The sequence below is a fragment of the Anabrus simplex genome, chromosome 1 (genome assembly GCF_040414725.1).
Source record: "Anabrus simplex isolate iqAnaSimp1 chromosome 1, ASM4041472v1, whole genome shotgun sequence".
NCBI lineage: Eukaryota > Metazoa > Arthropoda > Insecta > Orthoptera > Tettigoniidae > Anabrus > Anabrus simplex.
In genome coordinates this window covers 789,858,743-789,873,888 of record NC_090265.1, presented here as the reverse complement: position 1 = coordinate 789,873,888, position 15,146 = coordinate 789,858,743, and positions in this window count along the sequence as shown.

The following is a 15,146-nucleotide window of genomic DNA, read 5'->3' as shown; positions in this document are numbered from 1 at the left end:
AAGCGATGATGGTTAGGTTCAGTTTTTTATAGGAACGAAACGACGCTACAGAGCTAGTTGCAAACTAACAAGTATGATGGTGCTTAGTTAATTCATAGAGGTTTGCAAATTAAACACGTAGTCATGACAGTCAACAGTATAATGAAAATATGTGCAATTTTCAGGCCACAATGGTATGCTTACTGGAAAGAAGTGTAGAATTTCTCTACAATATCTCTTTGTTGACAAGAATGAGATATTAATAAATATTGCAGTATAAACTATGATGAATAAACAATGTTGGATATTACATTCAGCTTTAAAACTCCAAGAGCTGGAAGAGCTACGGAAAGCCAGATAGATGAACTGGTGACTTACATGGAGAACCACAATCTTTTCTCTCGTGGAAAATTTCTAGGGAAAGGTGGGAAACGAGGCCTAAGTGAAAGGTGGAAGGCTTTAACGGACATACTGAACAGTGTTTCCAGAGGAACTGTCAAGGACAGTAAACAGGCAAGTTGTACGTTGAATTATATTTATAAGTAATATTAGTGTATTTGTGTGTAATCTTTATCTAATACTGTTTTCATGTACAGGTTTGGAGGAATCTTAAGTTCTCTGCTTCTAAGAAAGCAGCCAATATCAAGCGCCAGAGAAATGCAACAGGAAATAAGCCCATCACTGCAACATCTCTTACAGCTATTGAGCTAAGGGTGTTGGAAGTGATTGGCTTTGTGTATGTAGAGGGATCTGCATGCCCTGATAGCTTGCCAGAAGAAGAGGTAACTATTTACAGTAGATGTAATAACCATTTTTGTATAGTCTTCTTAAAAGATTTTAAATATAGATTGTATTTCAAAGCCTACAGATTCAACTCGAGGCAGGGGATGTGTCAGTCCTACAGGCTCTTCCTCAAACACATATCTTGAAAGATGTGACGACTCCTACAGTGCTATCACTGGAAGTAGTAGATACTGAGATTGGCAAGTATTTCACAAACTGCAATATTGTTCTTATTCTGGGCATTATTTGAAACTTGCAATAATAATAATAAGTGATTTATTTATAGGTAATCATGAAAAGAAGTTAGAGGTGCCTCCTGAATGGAAAATTCAATTGAAGGAAGGGTATGTTTAGAAATACCTTCACCACGAACTCCTACTCAAAGCTCAGGGTCACGGCAATATTGTAAGTACCAGTATGCTTTAGTTTGATAATAATGAGCACTCAAATGACAATGAAGTTTTATTGAAAATTCACTCTGCTATATTCAGTCAGTGACTTCTGTCTGCTTTTACACTTTCGGAGGTGATAGCGATTGCACAAGTTATTACACAGGTAGGCCTACAAACACAGTCATCGGTTGCTTCTGTTCAGAATACTTGTTAGAAACATTAACTTTTGTTTACTTGGATTTAATTAGTCTTATGTTTCAGCTATGAAGAAATGCAAGACTCATAGTAGGGAGAGAATTGGAGTTCAGTTGTTGGAGGCACGTGAGAAATTTACAGTCTTACAGGAAGACAGTAATAGAACTCAGATGGTAAGTTCTATTTACAAGAGTTTTTTAAAGAATGAAACCGTGACTCAGTTAATGTAACTTAAAAGTTTTCACTTTGTTATACACAAATTACAACACCTAATATACATGTAAAACCATTGGGTGGTTTTTTCAGGTATGTTATAGTGTTGTAGGTATTCAACAGCCTGGAAAAGCCTTTAAGTTATATTTACAAGAGTGCCAAAATAAAGAGAACTTTCCTGTTTGGGAATCGGTGACATGTTGGGTTGTGGTCCATCTAAAAGGACCATCAGTAAGAGGGGGGAAATATGCTTTCACTATGTCCTTACCAAATTTGCTGCTCGTTTACACTTTGATTTCAAGTAATTGCTTATGCTACGTACATATTAATGATGTAATATGACAGAGTTGGCTCGTGCTCTATTACATATGCCATTCACTCTTGGCAAGTGAACACAAGGATAGCACGACAGTTCATTATAAATATAAATTTTTTATAAAGAGAAGTTTGACTAAAGAATTCAAGTAATGTTCTTTTTTGCTTTGGTTACAAATATACCTGCAAAGCATACATACTGAAATACTTATTGTCTGCACATCTGATGCGATTGGCTATAAGAAAGTCTAATATAGGCTACCCTTCAAAAGGAAATAACTGGCTATATCTGCAAAACAAGTTGAATTTATAAATAACCATTAATGTCTACAGCAGATTTCTCCTATTTAAATATTGTGACCAATGCCTATTACTCCAGCTGTCCACAAACCTGCAGTATGCATGAATTGTATGACACACTTCATCCTTTTCTTCACAAATTGGATTTCCTTGGCAAATGCTTAATATATTTCATCTTTTAAGTTTACTGACAAGTAAGCAATGGTATGTGGGTATTTTTGGTTATTTGTTTCACTTTATACTGACACAGGCAGGTCTTACGGTAACAATGGGATAGGGTACAGACCTCTTCACATGGTAAGAGGGTGTTTAGGGGTTGTAGTAAGGATAATAAGGATGTAAAGGAGAGGGCATATAAGTCTCTGGTTAGACCCCAACTAGAGTATTGTTCCAGTGTATGGGACCCTCACCAGGATTACTTGATTCAAGAACTGTAAAAAATCCAAAGAAAAGCAGCTCGATTTGTTCTGGGTGATTTCCAACAAAAGAGTAGCGTTACAAAAATGTTGCAAAGTTTGGGCTGGGAAGAACTGGCAGAAAGAAGATGAGCTGTTCGACTAAGTGGTATGTTATGCTTACAATATTGTGATTTTTTATTCCACCAATTGTATTGAAAACGTGGAATAAAAAATCACAGTATTTTAAGCATATTATAGCAAATTCAGTACGAGTCTAATCATGAGATTAGTTACATGTAAGTAGTATGTTCCGAGTTGTCAGCGGAGATATGGCGTAGAATTACATTAGTAGACGAATAAGTTTGAGTGGCGTCTTTAAAAGTAGTAAAGATCACAATATGAAGATTGAGTTGGATTTCAAGAGGACAAAACGGGGCAAGTATTCATTTATAGGAAGGGGAGATAGGGACTGGAATAACATACCAAGGGGGATGTTCAGTAAATTTCCAATTCTTTGCAATCATTTAAGAAAAGGCTAGGAAAACAACAGATAGGGAATCTGCCACCTGGGCGACTGCCCTAAATGCAGATCAGTATTGATTGACCGAGTCTGTGCGACATAAAACTAGTAGCGAGAAAGATTTTTAACATTAAAATATTAATCTTACACTGTTCTCTTTCTATGCAGATGATTGGTGAAGCAGCAGGCTGAGGCAGCAATGCTTATGGCCAAGGCTGCGCTACAGCAGGCTGAAAATGGACGTCTGCAAAACGAAACAACAGAGAGGCTTATTGGAGTGATTGGAAATCAGTCTATAGTTAAGGAGCGATTCCTGACTGTAATTGAAAATATTAATTAATATCTTGACTAAAGTGATTATTACTCTTTCTCCATTATTTTTGTACCCTCATTCAGTAGGACGTGGCAACTCGTAGTCTCTAATCAGAACTTTGTAAGGATTGCGATATGTGGTATGTCTGTCAGACTACCTAAGTTTTCGCACTGCTTAATTTCAGACACTCTCTGAACTTGCATTCGGGAGATAAGTTCAAAACCTACTATCGGCAACCCTAAAGATTGTTTTCTCATAATCCACACAAGGCAGCCGTAGCTGTATCTTAATTAAGGCCACGGTTGCTTCCTTCCCAGACCTAGTCCTGTCCTATCCCATCATCATTGCCATCTGTGTCGATGCAATGTCAAAAGCGTAGCATTTCAGACTCTTGTGCCTTTGAGTACTGAGTTGGTAAAAGCATGCGAAACTTCTTGTCATCAGAGGTTACCAAATGACGAAGCATGTAAAAATGTGGTGATAGGTATCTATTATTTTTTTTAATGATTTACATCTGTCTGAGTAGGTCAGGTGGAAGAGCACTGGCCTTTTGAACTCAAGTTGGCAGGATTGATCCTGAATCAGTCCAGTGGTATTTGAAGGTTTTTGAACATGCCAGTGTCACATTGTTACGTATTGGAACATAAAAGAACATCTATTGGACAAAATTCCAGCAACTCCGAAAGCCTCGAAAGTAGTTGGTGGGACAACAAAAGGCATTATTATAAAATTGTGTATAATATACCTTATTATAGTTGGACAAAAGAAGTTTATTATAGTTTATCTCTAACCCTAATTGCAGAAGAAATATATAAACTGAAGGTAGTGAGTAATTACCTATCCCTTTGCAATATCTCTACTGAAAGTAGTTCCAAGGACAGTTTCATCCTGTGTATTTATCCTAACCTAGCCTGTGTCCTTTCATGAATACCCCACTGTGTAAGAAACTGAGTAAAAGTTATGAAGATTCGTTTATTGAATTATGCTTTATTTGATTGTATGGTAATCACAAAGAATGGATAAAAATACAAAACTACACTAGGTCAACATCTGATAGCATCAGAAGTGAGATTGAACAGGTTGAGGGCTTCCAAAGTAAGAACACCGATGACAGCACTGAACGAGATGTCCGGTACTCTGCTTCTCTACACCAATCTCACACTGCTGAGCTGATCTTGTGCTGGAAGTAGTTGCAGCAGCCATGTCTAGCCCAAATTATGATGAGGGAGCACCAAAGATTTGTTTTTAAAATTACAATTTGCTTTACGTCGCGCACGCACACACACGTCTTATGGCAACGATGGGATAGGAGTGGGAATGAAGCAACCATGGCCTTAAGCCCCAGCATTTGCCTGGTGTGAAAATGGGAAACCACGGAAAACAATCTTCAAGGCTGTCAACAACAGGGTTTAAACTCACTATCTACGAAATGCAAGCTGACAGCTATGTGGCCCAAATTGTTTAGTCACGCGCTCGGTACCAATTCTTTCTTTGCACGATCCAATGTACCGGGTGAGTTGGCCGTGCAACTGTGAGCTTGCATGCGGGAGATAGTGGGTTCGAATCCCACTGTCGGCAGCCTTGAGGATGGTTTTCCGTGGTTTACCATTTTCATGCCAGGCAAATGCTGGGGCTGCACCTTAATTAAGGCCACGGCCATTTCCTTCCCACTCCTAGGCGCTTTCCTATCCCACGGTTGACGCAAGACCTATCTGTGTCAGTGCGACGTAAATCAAATTATAAAAAATATACATGTATCTTATGTTTTCGTAGATGACTCATCCTTCCAGCTTTGATTTAATCAAACCCATCCCCATATCTGTTGAATAGGACAATCCCATCTCTTAGTTTAATCTTTTGATCCAATCTTTAGCTAGAAGCTGTCAGAGGTGCATCATTCATGAACTTCCCAAAGATATATCTTCTAGATTATGCACAGCCTTGTTCGTTATTACTTAAATATCTCAATATCAGTTTGGCCCCCCTATGTCGCTACTGAGGAAACGTCAAACTAGTCTAAAATGTTTGGAGCTTTGCAGTTACCATATAAGAAGTAGGATATATTTCCCAAGTAATTTAATTTTTTAAACTGTGGTTTTTACTATTTGAAAAATAATTTGAAGCCGATTACTTCATTAATACATAGAGAACGCAAGTTCTGTACTAAAGATACACTAGGCTTGCAATATTACCACACAATATGGAAATTACAGGAAAATGGGAGCAAGATGTCCAAGACTCCATCTTAAACTTCAATGCCCTAAGCCTATCAGTAATTCTTGGAAAATGAGATTACAACACATTCATTGAAAAGATATTAGGTTATAGCATAGTTCTCAAGAGAGGGATAATGCCAAGGAAGTAAGTAAAAATAAAATACCCTATTATCATTTGTGTTATAGTATTTTTTATTTAATTTGAAAACCAGGTAATATGAGGGTTGGGTCATAAATCATGGCAACTGTGTTTCCTCACATTTCCACAGGGCTACCATACAAAGATCATGTCTGGGAAAGTAAGACACTCATAACACAGGGTCTCTCATATAAACTCAGACCAAACACATGGTGGTCGTGCTCTGCGCTACAGCAGCTGCTTCAGCTGAACTTATGTCACGCGTGGCCGCCCTGCTTTAAGTGTGTATACAATCTTATACGAAATCTTACCTTACAAAAGATGCTGGAAGTGTTGTCCTTCCTGGGTTATACAGGCACTGTATCTGATAACCACATTCTGCCTTACACAAGTGAGTTCTGGCACTGTAATGTTTGTGATTTCATTTCCTCCAATGTATGAGGATTTGTTCAATACACTTTTTCTTTCAGTTTACCCCACAAATAAACATCACACACAGATCTGGAGAACGAGGAGGAAATAGACCAGCACTGATCTCTATGTCTGCAAACACTTCCAAGATTGTATGAGCAGGGGCTGAATCTTGTGTAAACCACCCAAGCAAATTTTATTCTTCCATTAAGTGATGGAAGAATGGCTTCTAAAAGTCATCTTGGTACCTCTCTGCATTTACCATTGTCTCAAAAAAACTTAAGGTAAATTATTCATCTTGCACTAACAGCACACCAAACACCAATCTTCCTATCACAATAAGGGACTTCATAAACACCATTAGGATTTTCTGCACACCAATAGCAAGAGAGTTATGACTGTTCACACGACCATTAAGATGAAACCGGAACTTTTACATACGAAAATGCGGTGTTGCAATGATAACTGCCTCACCGTGTTAACAGCCGAGATTCAGACTGGCAACTTATGCTTGACAGGTCGAACACGTGCAGGCTGCTTGCTAGGTCAAGGACTATGCACGCTTCTCCCATACTGCAGCTGCCGCGGCGCAGAGTACAAACGCCGTGAATTTATATGAGAGACCCTGTACATGGACAAAGCACGAGGTTGCAGTGCATTGGACATTACCACGCACAGGGTGATAGGGCTACAATAGAGTCAGGCTCTGTGCAGAATGGATGTAACGAGGCAAGAATAATGTGCAAACACCAAGCTAGCCATTCACCAGGGCCACAATGCCAAAGAATGCAAGAGCGCTTGTGTAAGCTGTGGGGAATTTTGCCCTTCCATAACAAACTATTGCAAGATGGGCAGCGACATTTCAGCATGGACATGAAACAAGTAGCAACGTACAATTGTCCAGAAGACCTGTTAGTGTCTGGATTGATGTGTTACATGCAGTAATTACCCAGTGCATGGATGTGGAGAGAAAATGGATACTACTTCAATTACAAGCCAAACCAGGCAATGAAAGGTGAACCATCTATAAGAATTTAATGGGAGATATTCATCAACATAAAACTGCAACACAGTGGGTGCCACGTGCACTCACCGATATGCAAAAGTGAACATGGTATGCCATATACTGTGAACACTTTGTAAGCTACCAGCAGGAAGGTGAGCAAATGTTGGAGGGAATGGTGATCGTGGATGCATCTGAGCTTAAATGCCAGTCTGCAGAATGGCGACATGTAGGATCACCACGAAAACAGATGTTCTGGCAAAATCTTTCCCCTGTGAAGCAGGTGGTTAATTGTGGCTCACAATGTCAGAAGCGTGATTGTGTGTCACTTTGTTCCACCTGCCACATCGGTGACAGCAACGTACTACTGAACCCTCCTTCAGAGATGGTTAAGTCGTGCCATTAGGAACAAATGCCTGGATCTTCTCAACATTGCATACTCGGCATTAATCACACATTCCATTTGTGTGGAAGATCCTGCATTAATGCAGAAAAAAAATAGTTGTCATGACTTATGAGCCAACATTGTATAATGAACACAGTTGACATCTTCAGAAAACACTCTACACTTTACAACATCTCAGATACTGTTTATATTATTGTTCACAGTCTACTTTATTCCTACAGATACCTGTTTCCTATTTAATAGATAAAATGTTAATCATTACAAAAAGATGTCTCGATCAAATACATTTCAATAAGAAAAGCATTTCACAAACAAATTAAATAGCAGCTACTACTTTAGACTATTGGAATATTGGTCAATTACATTGTCACTGATATTCCAACATTCTTTAAAAACAGAAATGTCTATATTTATATCATAAGTTTATCATTACAACAAATTGTAATTTTCATGACTAGTTGTATGAGCAGTAATTATAGATTGTTATAAATTGTTCACTTTGCATTGATTAAGGCTTCGATGAGAGGACAATGCTAATTCAAAATCATCATCATTCTGGGTGAAGTCTACAACACCAAAAATGACTGATTTGAGACACTGCTATACACTTGATAGGGCATTTAATTTGGCATATAAAACTATTTTGGTGAAGAAATTCATTCATGTACCATAAATTGAATTTATTACTAGGGCAGAACTTGTTAATAGTGATTTTTGCCTAGTTACAAAGTATAGATTGTTGTCACAAACATTGTCAGAAAATTAAAACCAAAGTATATAAAATCTAAGATTTGGGATTAGCAACATCTGCCAAAATGATAATATACAGCTCTCTCTTACACATTCTTCCACAATTTGAATATCGCTCTTTTTGTTTATCAGGATATGAAACACATAATATGAATCTAAGAAGAAAGTATGGGCTAGGTCATTACTTTGATTTCTGAAAGCCAATACAGGCAGGCTATTGTGTCAAGCGTTCAGGGCATGAAAAGACAACTGAAGTAAAATTTTACTTCACTGAAGAAAGCTTGTGATCAAACCCAACTCGTTCAACTAGGACTAGGAAATGGACAGAACGATAATACATAGGCCTACATGCCGTTTGTCAACAGCATAATTTGCCTCGTCATTTTATCATTTACATACATCATTTCAAGGATACATAGCAATTAAATATTACATAATCAGCAGGGCTCTTTACATATAGTAGTACTTCAGAAACTAAAATGTGTCAGATATGACAGCTGAGTGGCAAAGTCATTCGTTTCATTCCAAAGTAGCAGCCGCAGATTGACTTGCGGCCAATGCAAATGGAATTTTTGAAATGAAAAGTCACGATTATGAGAAAGATAGATTTAAAATACTTCATTCATTTCATCACAACTTGCAATAATTTATACCTCTCAACTACAAGAGTATACCAGGGTGGTATCTGTCATACTACTTCTGGCCTCTTCCCAATCCTAGCCCCAGTTACACAAAAACACATGAACATGGGTACAAACTTACAAAAAATATGGGCTGCTGATGATGTCTCAATACACTAAAGACAACAATAAAACACAGTTTAACCTCAGTGATAGTTAGGCAAGCAATTGTGTACTTTACTTAATGTCTTCCCTAGTGTCTAGTAATAAGGCTTTGCTGGATCCTCTGAGCTACAGCACGCCTTTGATTTGCGTTGTTTTCTTCTTCACCAAGCAGAGGCTCTTCGTTTACTCTATGAATACGACCCTGTTCTTCCACAGCATCAATTTCAGCATTGTCCAAACGATGAGCAATTCTCATGTTATGGAGTACAGCACAGGCATTAGCTATCATCCCAGACATGACAGGGTCATACATTAGCTGTCGTTGCTGAGAAAGGCACCGGAACTCTCCCTTCAATACCCCAAAGAGCCGTTCAACAACAGATCTTGCAGCACACAATTCTTCGTTGTACTGGAATCGTGGTTTTCCAAGTATTTCATTTTTGAAGGGGTCATAAACCATGGCTCCAGGGCATAACCATCATCACCTGCAATATAATAATGCATTTTATTACTTGTGATTTGTAAGAGTCAAAATGGAAGGATTATCAGCCTCATACATTATCATTTGCATTACATGTTGTCCTTTAAGCTCTCCTGTACCTATTGAACACAGAAGTGCACAGTTACCTATAAGCCACGTGTTGCGTTCACCATAGGTGAAGTTCTTTCCATCGCTCTTCTTGCAGCCGAATTAGACCAAACGTAAGCATCATGCCGAGCCCCAGGATATCTGGGATTAATATTCAAAATTTTCAAATCTGGATCACATATCTAGAAGCAAACCAACAATTACATTACCTACTATATATGAATAACAGATTGATAATGATAATAGTATGAAATGGAATTACAATCGTACTTACGGCTTGCACATTCAGTGTATGGTCACCCCAATGATTTACATAAGCTTCCTCATGCTCTTTAGGTGCTATGATTTTCAAATATGTGCAGTCTATAGCACCAAGAGTGCCTGGAAAGGGCTGCCGAGCATCTCGGAACTTCTGAACGGCAGAATAGCGTTCTTCTTCAGTCACTGGAAAATATACCCATTGTCTCAGAAGCAATTCATTTATGCTTCTTGTAACAGCACGGACACATCGGCTCACTGATGGCTGACTAACTCCAAGCTCCCATTCTTCACCAACAGCACCCTGATATGAGCCTGTGGCATAAAACCTCAAGGCAGTAAGGACCTAGAAAGATAATCAATCATTCATCACTGAGCTCCAAAAGTCTCTGAATGAAAGGGCAGTACTGGTAAGCTAAAGAAAATGATTTACATTCAATCATAGAGGTAACAAAAATAAATAAGTAGACAGGAAAAGATATAGTAGACCCACCTGGGTTTCAGCAGACAGCCCATATAGTCGTTGGCATTCCAGAGATAATGTAAGTGAATCTACAAGATCTCTGGCAGCATCTGGACTTAATCTAAAAAGATCAATGAATTCATCGTCGTGCAATGAAAATGGGTCACGGCTATTTCGCTACTCTCTTCTTTCTACTTGCCGTTGAAGTCTTTGTACTCGATGCTCGAGATGCATGAGATCCGAAGCAAGGTAAACATTGGCCATATGCTTGAGTTAGAGGACAATATTTATTTACAAGGCCCTCAGTAATTAACCTAACCTTAGAATATACCTACATTTACAAGTTCTAACCCAAAGTATAATTTCCTAATCTACAAATTCTAACGTTCGTACAATTACCGGTACCTAAACTAATTCGTTTAACCCAACTACAAAATGTAAAATACCACTACACAATCCTTAATCTTAGCATAAAACACAACTCGTTATTAAACGAAGAAATATCTTTGTAAACAATATTTTTTCATCTACCACTCACAAACGCTAATACGGCAAATTGAATGACAAGACAAACCACATAGTAAGGTCATTTGTTTAATATTCATTATGTGTAAAATAATAAAATACAGTGATCACATTCTTCCAATGCATCTTTTACAAGATCTTGCTGAAATGCAGAACACAGCGACTTTGTGTGATGTGACTTTAGGCGTAATTATGTATACACAGCCGTCGTTAACACACAAACGGTGGGTCAACAAGCCGACGGTCACCAATCGAAGATATTCGGTCCAAGCAACAGCTTTCACCTACTATTATCGGTAAAGAAATAGTACAGAATAGCGCTCGCCGAACATAGTCGGAAAGTCGAGTAACCGATATCGAACAATGTCGGTTGGCATGTACGGAATAGCACCCCAGGCCTTCTATTATAGCTTAGGCAACGGCCAAGGATCATATAAGAGAACGGCCTTACTCACGCAAGTTTAGTAATCATGGCTGACGGTGGGCGAATGGACACTTCCATTGGTTGAAGGCTAGTCCAATGAAATGTCGTTCCCATAATTCTATACAGGCAGAAATTATGGCCAACTTACGCGATGAAAAGACCTAAGAGTGAGGCAATATAAAAGAATAACCATATGAATGAAATAAGATTAACAATATCTGGCTGTCTTGAAGTATGGCAGTGGCATTTCATAGGGCAAATCTTCAGGCGATGGCATAGCCCATTCGTACCACCGCTAGCCACGATTATCTAAGAACCTGTTGAAATAGTTGAGCCGCTTCGGTGCAGTAATTACGATTTTAACAGTGGTGGCTCGTTTGGGAGGCGCTAAGGCGCGTGTCCCCAACGGCGATCCATTAAATTAGGGAATTGTAATCTTAAATGTTAACAAGGGAAATATTTTACTATTATTATCAAAGGAGGCTTATCAGAAATGGCTCCAAACAAGGGCCAAGGCAGACAGGGATTGGTATGTAGATGAAAGAAACAGAGCGAAACAAATAGTTGTTGAATCAAAAAAGAAGTCATGGGAAGCTTTTGGTAATAACCTGGAAAGGCTAGGTCAACCAGCAGGGAAACCTTTCTGGACAGTAATAAAGAATCTTAGGAAGGGAGGGAAAAAGGAAATGAACAGTGTTTTGAGTAATTCAGGTGAACTCATAATAGATCCCAGGGAATCACTGGAGAGGTGGAGGGAATATTTTGAACATCTTCTCAGTGTAAAAGGAAATCATCATGGTGGTGTGGCGAACAGCCAAGCTCATGGGGAGGAGGAAAATGATGTTGGTGAAATTATGCTTGAGGAAGTGGAAAGGATAGTAAATAAACTCCATTGTCATAAGGCAGCAGGAATAGGTGAAATTAGACCTGAAATGGTGAAGTATAGTGGGAAGGCAGGGATGAAATGGCTTCATAGAGTAGTAAAATTAGCGTGGAGTGTTGGTAAGGTACCTTCAGATTGGACAAAAGCAGTAATTGCACCTATCTACAAGCAAGGGAACAGGAAGGATTGCAAAAATTATCGAGTATATTATTGATTAGTATACCAGGCAAAGTATTCACTGGCATCTTGGAAGGGAGGATGCGATCAGTGGTTGAGAGGAAGTTGGATGAAAACCAGTGTGGTTTCAGGCCACAGAGAGGCTATCAGGATCAGATTTTCAATATGCGCCAGGTAATTGAAAAATGCTACGAGAGGTATAGGCAGTTGTGTTTATGTTTCGTTGATCCAGAGAAAGCATATGACAGGGTACCCAGGGAAAAGATGTTCGCCATACTGGGGGACTATGGAATTAAAGGTAGATTATTAAAATCAGTCAAAGGCATTTATGTTGACAATTGGGCTTCAGTGAGAATTGATGATAGAATGAGTTCTTGGTTCAGGGTACTTACAGGAGTTAGACAAGGCTGTAATCTTTCACCTTTGCTGTTCGTAGTTTACATGGATCATCTGCTGAAAGGTATAAAATGGCAGGGAGGGATTCAGTTAGGTGGAAATGTAGTAAGCGGTTTGGCCTATGCTGACGACTTGGTCTTAATGGCAGATTGTGCCGAAAGCCTGCAGTGTAATATCTTGGAACTTGAAAATAGGTGCAATGAGTATGGTATGAAAATTAGCCTCTCGAAGACTAAATTGATGTCAGTAGGTAAGAAATTCAACAGAATTGAATGTCAGATTGGTGATACAAAGGTAGAACAGGTCGATAATTTCAAGTATTTAACTTGTGTGTTCTCCCAGGATGGTAATATAGTAAGTGAGATTGAATCAAGGTGTAGTAAAGCTAATGCAGTGAGCTCGCAGTTGCGATCAGCAGTATTCTGTAAGAAAGAAGTCAGCTCCCAGACGAAACTATCTTTACATCGGTCTGTTTTCAGACCAACTTTGCTTTACGGGATCGAAAGCTGGGTGGACTCAGGATATCTTATTCATAAGTTAGAAGTAACAGACATGAAAGTAGTGAGAATGATTGCTGGTACAAACAGTTGGGAACAATGGCAGGAGGGTACTCGGAAATAGGAGATAAAGGCTAATTTAGGAATGAACTCGATGGATGGAGCTGTACGCATAAACCGGCTTCGGTGGTGGGGTCATGTGAGGCGAATGGAGAAGGATAGGTTACCTAGGAGAATAATGGACTCTGTTATGGAGGGGAAAGAGAAGTAGAGGGAGACCAAGACGACGATGGTTAGACTCGGTTTCTAACGATTTAAAGATAAGAGGTATAGAACTAAATGAGGCCACAACACTAGTTGCAAATCGAGGATTGTGGCGACGTTTAGTAAATTCTCAGAGGCTTGCAGACTGAACGCTGAAAGGCATAACAGTCTATAATGATAATGTATGTATGTATGTATATCATCAAGGGCGCGAGTTGTACTGTACTGCGGCCCGATGCACTGCTGGCCCTGCGCAGGAGGGCGCTCTCTCATAGCGGACCAAATACTCCGAGTCTTGCTCGATTGGCTTTGAGGGAGCCAATCAGAGGCACAGTAGAGATGTGCTGTTCCCGTTGCCTACGTTATAACACAAGGCCTGGAAATAGAGCCCGTAAAACGCTATGGAAGTGGTTACACTGAAGTTCAATGCCGGGCCGCTAGGATCGTTATCTTGCCCCCTGTCTACTAGGCTCGCGGCTTTAAACGTGTTCATTAACTGAGTTGGTTGTGAATGTATTATGTATTTGCCTGATGTTAAGCCTTCGCAGTTCCAGTCATGGTTTATTCACGAGAAATTAAAGGTAGTGGAATTTCGTTTCACAAGTTTCCAGTGAATGTTCGAAACATTATACAGAGGAAGTATTACGCATGAGATACGACTTCAAGCTGATGAAATTAGGCCTCTGTTCCTAAGTTTTGATCCGAGTTACGTCATAAGAATCGGACGATCCCAAAATTTGTCACTGGACTTTTTTTAAACTATGCTACCGTGATCGGCGATCATTTGAGAGGCATCTTCAAACTCAGAAATCTTAAATTAGGAAACCAACGAGGAAAATAATTTGCCCAACAAATTTCACGAAAATGAATGTAGCAAGAGCTAAAAATATTGTATTTTCCCCTGAAACAATCTCTGGTTTTAAAGTATGGAGATGGTTTTGTCCCGAGAGCATAAAATACATTTTAATATAAGCCATTTGTTTTATGGAGCATTTTATTAAATTGTTCAATGCGCATAACGTCTGCAACACCTCACATGGGACATATTCAGGAACGAGAACAAACGAGCATCTTTTAACCGGGCGAGTTGGTCGTAGGGTTAGGAGCGCGCGGCTGTGAGCTTGCATCCGGGAGATAGTGGGTTCGAATACCACTGTCGGCAGCCCTGAAGATGGTTTTCCGCGGTTTCCCATTTTCACACCAGGCAAATGCTGGGGCTGTACCTTAATTAAGGCCACGGCCGCTTCCTTCCCACTCCTAGCCCTTCCCTGTCCCATCATCGCCACAAGACCTATCTCTGTCGGTACGACGTAAAGCAACTAGCAAAAAAAAAGCTTCCTTCCAACTCCTAGGCCTTTCCTATCCCATCGTCGCCATAATACCTATCTGTGTCGGTGTGATGTAAAGTCACTAGCAAAAAAAAAGCACCTTTTGGTACTGAAGATGAACTCCTCAGTTAGTTAATTAATGATTTCCTGTCATATATTAAGAAACTTAAAAGGCATTCAGAGAAAGTAAAAAGGAATCAAGAGAGAAATATATCAGGCATAGA